Consider the following 10,293-nt stretch of genomic DNA (forward strand, 5'->3'; position numbering starts at 1 on the left):
TTACAACTACATCATGAATAGGTCTCCAATAGGAACCAGTCATTGTTCTCAGGAGATGTTATAACATTAAAAGAAGTATTCTTAATCTGAGATCTATTGACCCATATAGATTTCAGACCCCTATAGATTTCTAGTTCATGAGGGGGTCTATGAACTAGATCACAAACTTGAGGTTAAGTGTTTTTATAACTATTTCAACATAACTGATTTCCATTGTAATCATATATATTTAATTTATTCATCTAAAAACATTATTCTGGGAAGGGATCCATAGTCTTCACCAGAGTGCCATGACACAAAAAAAGACTAATAACTCATGGACTAGAAGAATAGGGGAAATATGAAATCTAAGTGGTGTGTGCTACTGAGATAATAGGATCGTAGAGCTAGAAGTGGAAGGGATCTCAGAGATCATCTACTTCAACACCCTCATTTTACAAATGAGGAAACTGAAGGTAAAGAAGAGTGTCAGTCAACAAACACTTTTCAGGCACCTACTATCAGGTCCTATACCTTATGCAAAAAGTAACAATGGACAGTCCCTGAATAAGTAACTTACCCAAGATCACACAGGTAGTACAACTAGGTTCCAACTAGTGCAAATAATGAATCCCACAAAATGGTCATATTATTCAAATTCACGTTGTATATTTCCATTGGGCTAGAAGCATTTACCATCTTGTATATAGTGATAACTTTAAATAGTACAAATTCAAATTCATGCAGACACTTCACAGGATTCACTATTCACTAATTGTATCAGGAGTAGGTTTTGAACTGAGGTCCTTAGACTAGAGAATTAGTTCTCATTCTAATGAGATACTACCTTCTGACTTACAATTCTAATCTATGTATCCAAAACAGATGTTATGGGAAATTGATGTCAGATATAAACTGCCTGAAAAGCTCAAAGGGTCTGTGTTTGATATGCTTTATATGGTCAAAATGATCCTGTTACAGCACATGACTGCTTGAGAGTACTAAATCACCTCTTTGAGGGCATGAAGAGTATGGAGAAATTTTCTGTAGATTCTCAACTATAATCCAAGAGGTAGCAAGAAGTACAATGTCTAGAAAAGATATTATAGAAAGTAGAACTTAAAGAGGCAGTGACCTAAGAGCACAGGAACCATATTAGGCTTGCTTTATTGCTTAAGCAGGGTCTTAGCTAACAAACTGCTATTGAGATATTGCCCCCCAAATAGGATTGCACGCCCAGTTATTAATTAATTATTAATATAACTAATAAAGTGGATTCAGGAAGGGGAAAAAAAGACATGCATGTAAAAAGAATTGACAAAAGGAATGAAAGTCTGCCAAATAGACTCCAGTGCTACCAGCAAACACTAAGAGGGAGGACCTGACCAAACAAGTCAGAACCTTGAAGACTATTTTTCAGGATGCCATGTTATCTCATTTCTTCTGATAATAGGGAGGTACAAACTTGTTGATATCAGTCCCTGGTCACAGTGGTGTCAAACTCAAATAGAAATGGCCAGCTGATGTGAATTTGATGCCTTTGGATAGCATTCACAAGGAAGAGTAGGTTACTCTAGGGTTATCATTGCACATCCAAGAAAAGAATCGGTCTTTGATGTAATAGAAACTATAGTCAGTTGGAGAAATGTTTGGAAATGACTAAGGAACTAGAGGCAAGACCTACCCATTGGCTCTCCCTAAGCCTGTTCCTCTAGGACTACTGACTGAAGATTGAAGGGACATTGTGCTTGACAATGGCTATCAATTAATCATCATTTTTTGTATATGGATATGGATATGGATATGGTTTTACAACTGTTCCAAGGATTAGGCCTCTGTGTTCTGAGTAAAAAGGACAATCTGTTCTGGGGGAAGAAGGTCAGCACTGAGGATAGAGCCCTGGATTCAGAGAGTCAGGAAGACCTGAGTTCAAATCCCAACTCAAACACTGACTAGCTATGTAATCCTTGGCAAGCTATTTAACCCTTTGGAGCTCAGTTTCCTCATCTGTAAAATGAGGGTGTTGGGTTTGAAAACTTCTAATACCCCTTCCAACTCTGTATCTAGGATCCTGGTCTAAATCTATAGTACAGCATAAAACATTTGGAATTTTCAAGAGGAGTCCCAATTGTCAACAACAACAAAATCTTTCTGCCTCGATGTGACTCTGGTCACATGCAAAAGCATTCATGAAGTTTCTACTTTGATTGGGACAAAGTCAAGCTTCTTCAGTGTCTTTTTTTTTTTTTTACTTTTTGGAGGGCAATTGGGGTTAAGTGACTTGCCCAAGGTCACACGGCTAGTTTTTGTGTTAAGTGTCTGAGGCTATATTTGAACTCAGGTTCTCCTGACTCCAGGGCCAGTGCTCTGTTCAATGCACCACCTAGCCGCCCCTCTTCAGTATCTTAAGTACTTTAAATTGCTAGTAGGAAATCAGTACATAAAGGCCCTGGTCATTAATGTCTCCAGTGTTGAATTTTTTTTTAAGAGAAATAGTGACCAGGACACACCAAGTTTCCTTACAATCTAATGTCGTTCCTTGAGCTATCAACATCCTCAGAGTATCCTGAGGTGCTTGATTTCAGATTCCCTTTAAAGCTTGAAGATTGTAAGGAGAATAGAAGGAAGAAATTCATTGTAGATATAGAACACTTTCACTTCTTGAAGGATATGTAAGATGTACATTTCTTCATGACTTCTGACCATTTCAAGAAAGGTCTTAAAGAATTGCCTGCTCTGAGATAAAGGACCAGAGCAACCACCTAGAAGGACCAGATATAAAATCTTTTATTTGGCTTTTAACATCATTCATAACCTGGTCCCTTACTAACTTTTCAGTCTTCTTATACGTTATTCTCCTTCACATATTCTATGACCCATTGACACTGGTGTCCACTGTTCAGTGCTTTATCCACAGTGCCATCTAGCTACCCCCTTTGAATATGACTACCTAGTAAATTCTTCTGTCTTCTAAGGTTCAATATTCATTTCTTGTTGAGATAAATACGAAGAAAAGATTACTATAATTTGTTCCATGGTAGACTAACAAGAACATAGGACACCTTTTCGAAATTCATGGAAAATAGTGACAGGTAATATGAACTACTCAGAGAAGTTGGTCAACCTGGATCAAATCACTGTATTTAAAAAGACTTTAGCCTAATTACTGAAAATGTTTGATAGACTGGAGGTTGTTGTCTTAATGCTGTCAACTGAAAAGTATTGGTTTTGTTCAGCATGTGTTAACTATATGGGCCTCTTGTTGTAACAAGAAATGAATACTTAACCTTAGAAAATAGAAGTCAACATAAATTTAAATAGTTACTGGTGGAGATTTTAAAAACAACAAGAACCTATGCTATCATTGCAAAGACTTCAACAATCTTTTTTTTTTCCTTTTTGAAACTCTTTTGAGACTGAATCTGTCTATGTCACCCAGGCTGGAAGTGGGATAGCTACTCGCCAGCTCAGTGTCACTGTTGATTAGCACAGAGGTTTTAGTATGTTTTGCTTCAGACCCGGATTTGTTAATCCATCAATCTGGCGGTGTCCCAGTCTTGGGAGTTCAACATACTGGTACCCAACAGTGTGTACATATAATTAGCTCAGAACTATTAAGCTCAGGAGAAACACCAATCTCAACCTCCCAAGTAGCAGGAATTACAGATGTGCACAGTCACTCCTGGGTTGACATCAACAGTCTTATCTGTGGATATCTGGTTAGAAGGAACCACACATGGAAAGAAGGGAAATTCAGAAACTATGCTACAAACAAAGATATCGTGGTATTATTCCCTTTATACCTTTTGGAGATTTTTTTGGATGAGTGGAATGAATATGGTCTTCAAGAACTTATCTGCCTCACACACATGTACAGGACTAGGGTTTTTTTTACCCCTAATCAAATCAAGCTCTTTGTACTGGTTATCCAGATGCCATTTAAGTCATCCAGAGAGCAGACTGAATGACCAAGAGGCAATTTTAAACCAAGAAAGTGATGGCTGACAGAAGCCTAAGACATTTGCCAACTGAAGATTCAATAAGGATCACCCTATTATCCCATTATCTTTGAAAGATTTCAAAACTATGTGTGCCACACAGAGTTCTACATGTGGACAAGCAATAACCCACCGATCTATATAACTTACAAGTGCAAAGTTGGATGCCACCAGACAGATATCAATAACTGGACAACTACAATGTCAGTGTTCAATATTAGGAGCAATAAGCAGGAAAAAGTAAAATGGATTTGATGCACTTTCCTTTAGTCCTAATACATCAGAGACCATGGTATCTTTTTTTTTTTTTTTAAGAAATCGGGGTTAAGTAACTTGCTCAATGTTACACGGCCAGTTATTATTTTTGTGTGGGTGCCAAGTATCAGAGGCCGGAACCAATCCCAGGTCTCCCAACACTAGAACTGGCACTCTTACTCACTGTGCCAGCTGGCCACCCCAGAGACCATGGTATCTTAACACAAAAAGTAGCAAAAGCACCCTTAATATTAATATTTTTATTGTTAAATATTTATCAATTGATAGCACATCAATTTCCAGCCATTTGAGATGGAAGACATTAATAAATGTCTTCCCTTCTAGCCTCAGTCATAACAATAGATATCAGAACAGGGAATAGCAATGAGTCATGTGATTAGACAGCAGACCAGATTTTTGGTGATAACAGGAATAGACAGTATGTATAACAATTCAAGTGCATCTCTGACTGGCTACCTGAGGGTTTCAGTTGATGTGGAATAAAATTGGTTTCTCTGCCTTAATGCCTTACCTTTTTGAAAGGGAGAAGAGTCAAATAGTAAAAGGTTTGAATAGCCAATGGAAAATTTTTTTAAAATTATTTAGTGCTTTATTTTTCCCCAGTTACATGTAGAAACAATTTTTAACATTTGTTTTTAAAACTTGGAGTTCCAAATTCTCTCCCTTCCTCCTTCTCTCCCCACACACTCCTCCACTGAGAAGGCAAGCAATTAGATTTAGGTTATACATGTGTAATCATGCAAAACATATCCATTATAGTCATGTTGTGAAAGAAAACATAGACCAAAAAAACTCAAGAAAAACATAAAGTAAAAAAAAGTATGTGTCAATTTGTATTCAGACACTATCAGTTCTTCCTCTGGAGATGGATAGCATTTTTCATCACAAGTCCTTCAGAGGACATTGTATTGTTGAGACTAGCTAAGTCATTCACAGCTGATCATCTTACAATATTGCTGTTACTTTGTACATTGTATGTTTCACTTTGTATCAGCCCATACCAGGTTTTTCTGAGAGCATCCTGCTCATCATTTCTTACAGCACGATAGTATTCCATCATAATCACATAATCTGCCATTGCCCAATTGATAGACATCCCCTCAAATTATAATTCTTTGCCTCCAGAAAAGAGCTGTTATAAATATTTTTATACATATAGATTCTTTTCCATTTTGCTTTTCATCTCTTTTGGGATACAGATCTAGTAGTGGTATTGCTAAGTCAAAAGGAATGCATGGTTTTATAGCCCATTGGGCATAGTTCCAAATTGCTCTACAGAATGGTTGAATCAGTTTACAACTCCACCAACAGTGCAATAATATCTCATTTTTCCCAATCCCCTACAACATTTGTCATTTACCTTTTCTGTCCTATTAGCCAATCTAATAGGTATGAGGTAGTAACTCAAAATTGTTTTAGTTTGTATTTCTCTAATCAATAGTGAGTTCATATTTTTCATATGGCTATAGATAGTTTTGATTAATTCAACTGAAAATATATTTTTTATTATTTCTCAATTGTGAAATGGCTCTTTAAAAATTTTTTTTGACGCAATTCTCTATATGTTTGAGAAATGAGACTTTATCAGAGAAACTTGCTTCGAAATTTTTTTCAGTTACTATTGCTACCTGTATTTGCTTCCATCCTACTCCTCCCCCACATTTATTCTATTCTCTCTCTTTTCAACTATCCCTCTTCAAAAGTGTTTTTGCTTCTGACTGCCCCCTCTCCCAATCTGCCCTCCCTTCTATCACCCCCATTCTCTTAAGACCTCCCTCCATCTCTTATCCCCTTCCCCATCTCCTTTCCTGTAGGGTAGGATAGATTTCCATACCCCATTGCCTGTGTATGTTATTCCCCCTTTAAGCCAATTGTGATGAAAGTAAGTGTAGTGGCAAGCAAACAAGTATTTAGCACCTTCTTTTAGTTGAGCCTTGCCCATGATTCTATCAAGTCTTTGTTAAGAAACAGAACTTGTGAAACCCACAGTGGGAGGGGCTTGCCAAAGACAGGAACAGGTAAGATGTAAGAGGTGGGGAGAACAGGGAGGAGCTAATGACCATGTAAAAGCAGAAGCACAAGCCAGGAGAGAGCAGAACTGAGAAGGGAATACTTGTGGTGGCTGGCACTCTGTCTGTTCTGTCTGTGTTGATTTGTGTTTATAATACTTTGTACAAAAGCCCTGGGACCTTACTGGAAGCCCTGAAAGAGGATTTTCTTGTTATCTGTTTACAGAAGTCCTGGAGGAGGGTTTCAGAGGTCCTGGGACTATACTGATGATTTGTGTTGAGTTCTCAGACCTTGTTTGTGGGTCTGTGTTGATTTCACAGGCAGATAGTGAATTGATGATGGTGCCGGGAATGCTTAAGAATGTTGTTTTGGCTCTGTTAAGCTTTGCCTTCCTAGAAACAGAAACTGTGAAAGACTTTATGAAGACTGGACACTGTGAGCTTCAGTATAAAATAGGTGCTGGACAAGGAGCTGGACGAGGAGCTGAGAGATGCCTGACTGTAAATCCAGGTGACAGTTGGGTAGATTCAGACAAGAGCTGGACCCCTGGAAGAGGAACCATGGAATTTGGGAGCCAACCTTGAGCCAAGATGAAATGACCTCTCCTTGGGTACTTAGTGCTGACTGAGAAGATTTAGGGGTGTGTGATCTAGGGGTGGGAGAACTTTGTACTTTGTTCCTTGTACCCCTTAAGGATGATTGAGTTAAAGATGATTGGAAACTAATCTCCAATTAAGAAGAAAGAAGACTTTTTGACTGAGAGATTAAGATAATGTGACCTAGGGGTGGAAAAATTTTGACCTTTGTACTTTGAGTTAAGGACTTATTGAATGATATCTTTTGTTTAAAACTATGTGGCCACTGAAGTGATAAGTTGTTATATTATATCATTGTGAATGCTGTACTTTGGTTTCTGTGAATGTTTTGCCCCAGTTTATTGCTGAATAAATAAAGAGTTCACTATACCATGTGATCAGAACCTTAGAGTTATTCACAGCAGCAGTCCTCTGGAGAGCTGCTTGTGCTTGGCTTTACAGTAAGGTTCACTTACTTTCCCTAATCTCCCCCCTCTTCCCCTCCAATGTAAAAGCTTTTTCTTGCCTCTTTTATGTGACATAATTTATATTCTACCTCTCCCTTTCTCTTTCTCCCAGTACATTCCCCTGTCTCACCCCTTAATTTTTTTTAATGTCATCCCTTCATATTCAACTCACATCTCTATCCTCTTTCTATATATACTCCTTCCAACTAACCTAATAATGAGAAAGGTCTTATGAGTTATAAATATCATCTTTCCATGTAGGGATGTAAATAGTTTAAGTCCCTTATGATTTCCCTTTTCTGTTTACCTTTCTAGGCTTCTCATGAATTTTGTATTTGAAAGTCAAATTTTCTACTCAGCTTTGGTCTTTTCATCAAGAATGTTTGAAAGTCCTCTACCTCATTGAATGTCTATTTTTTCCCCTGAAGGATTATATGTAGTTTTGTTGGGTAGGTGATTCTTGGTTGCAACACTAGCCATTTTGCCCTCCAGAATATTGTATTCCAAGCCTAGATGATTGTAACAGTAATGTAATTTGAATTTGAAGATCCTTTTGTGCTGGCAAAGGTAGCAGGTACTTAACACTTAGTAACTGATCAAGCCTCTGTTGGGGAAACAGAAGGTATGGACTCCTGTCTGCTGTTACTGACATAACAGGAAGGGGTTGGCTGAAACAGGAAGCTAATGCTGTGTGTGTATAAGAAAAGCCCCAGAGAGGCACAGTCAGAATTTTCTTGAGACCAGGATCTGGTAGCAGAGCAGCTACAGAAGAAAGATTGGAGCACTGAGCCAGAATTTCCTGAGAACTTGTGGTGGTAGAGCTTCTTCTGAATAGGATCCCAGGAGCCAGGAGCCCAGAGCCAAGAACCTGAAGGCCAGGTGACTGAAGCATGACTGGGATGCTGACACTTTGTTTGTGGCTTGATTGAGCCTTGAATTCCCTGGAGCAGAAATGGTGAATGATCTGACATGGACCAGACCCTGTGAACTTCAGTGTGGAGCAGGACCTGCCCAGAGAGCTGGACAAGGAATTGGAAGCTGTCTGCCATTGAACCCTGGTGACAGTCTGATGAAGCCATGTAGAATCTGGGACCATGGAAGGGGATCCAGGGAATCTGAGAACAGGCCCCAAGATGAAAAGACCTCTCCTTGGGTACTGAGTAATTATGGAATTATAGTTTACTAGTGACCTAGGGGTAGAGGGTTTTGTGATGGTACTTAGTAATTGATTGCTGAATAGTGACTGATTGAGTTAATCAAGACTTTGCCCCAAGAGTAGAAGACTTTGACTATTGTACTTTGAGATATTGTTACTGATAAGTGACTGATTGAGTTAACTTATTTGCCCCAGGAGTGGAAGATTTTGACTATTGTACTTTGAGACTACTGATAGGTAACTGGTTGAGTTAACTTAGTTGCCCCATGAGGGGAAGACTTTGACTATTGTACTTTAAGACTACTAAGTGACTAAGTTAATTTAGTTGTCCTATGAGTAGAAGACTTTGCCTATTGTACTCTGAGACTATGTTGTGAATATATTGTGATTTTCTGTGATAAGTTGTAATATTGTTAATGCTGTACCTTGATTTTCTGTGAAAGTTTTGCTTTGATTTGTTATGGAATAAATAGAGTGATCACTATACTGTATAATCAGAAACTTAAAAGCTGTTCACAGTAGCATTCTTCTGGAAAGCTGCTTGTGCGTGACATTACAATGATCCTTTAATGTAGAAGCTGTTAAATCTTGAGTTATTCTGACTCTGGCTCCATAGTACTTGAATAGTACTTGAATCATTTCTTCCTGGCTGTTTGCAATATTTTATCCTTCACCTGAGAACTCTGGAATTTGGCTATAATATTCCTGGAAGTTTTCATTTTGAGATCTCTTTCAGGGGGTAGTCAGTGGATTTTTTCAATTTCTATTTTCCCCTCTGGTTCTAGAATGTGATGGCAGTTTTCCTTGATAATTTCTTGAAAGATGATATCTATGCTCTTTTTTTGATCATGGCTTTCACATAGTCCAATAATTTTTAAATGATCTCTCCTGGGTCTAATTTCTAGGTCAGTTGTTTTTCCAATGAGATATTTCACATTGTCTTCTGTTTTTTCATTCTTTTGGTTTTGATTGTTTCTTGACTTCTCATAAAGTCATTAGCTTCCATTTGCTCCATTCCAATTTTTTTTTTGAGTTAAGCTTTTTATTTAATGTTACAAAAAATATTTAGTCAAACAGACCAAAGCCCCTGTCATCATCGGACTCCTCAGATTCTTCTTTTTTTGCTTCCTCTTTCTTCTTCTCCCCAGCTGGGGCAGCTGTGCTAGCAGGAGCAGCCCCTCCAGCAAGGGCAGCACCACCAGCTGCTGGGGCAGGTCCACCAACTCCTACATTGCAGATGAGACTTGCAACATTGACATTGGACAGGGCCTTGGCAAATAATCCAGGCCAGAATGGTTCAACATTTACACCTGCTGCTTTAATGAGGGCATTGATTTTATCTTCCGTGACAGTAACCTCATCGTCCTGAAGGATGAGGGCAGAGTAGATGCAGGCGAGCTTGGAGATGGCCATTTCAGTAGACAGATGAGGAGAGGCTTGTTTGTAGTGGTGCTAGTCACCAGCTGAAGTGAGGGTTCACCCCCACGTTGCCTTAGCTTCTGAAGAAGAACCAAGCACCTTACAGACAACTGAAGAGAAAAAGCTCCATTCTAATTTTTAAGGAATTATTTTCCTCAGTGAACTTTTGGACCTCCTCTACTGTTTGTCCTAGTCTGTTTCTTAAGGTGTTATTTTCTTCAGTATTTTTGGGGTCTCCTTTACCAAGCTGTTGACTCACTTTTCATGATTTTTTTGCATCACTCTCATTTCTCTTCCAAATTTTTCCTCTACCTCTCTTACTTGATTTTCAAAATCTTTTTTTGAGCTCTTCCAATGGTTTGAGATCAATTCATATTTTTCTTGGAGGCTTTGGATATAGGAACTTTGACTTT

General features: G+C 38.4%; 1 pseudogene; it reads right to left on the reverse strand.

Moving 5' to 3' along the window:
• Nucleotides 1-9,481: 9,481 nt before the first annotated feature.
• On the reverse strand, nt 9,482-10,004 carry LOC138176067 (large ribosomal subunit protein P1 pseudogene; annotated as a pseudogene).
• Nucleotides 10,005-10,293: the final 289 nt, after the last annotated feature.

Source organism: Petaurus breviceps, unplaced genomic scaffold (assembly GCF_028583685.1).
Source record: "Petaurus breviceps papuanus isolate PSGF00001 unplaced genomic scaffold, PetGlider_PUasm1.0 81, whole genome shotgun sequence".
NCBI classification, from domain to species: Eukaryota; Metazoa; Chordata; class Mammalia; order Diprotodontia; family Petauridae; genus Petaurus; species Petaurus breviceps.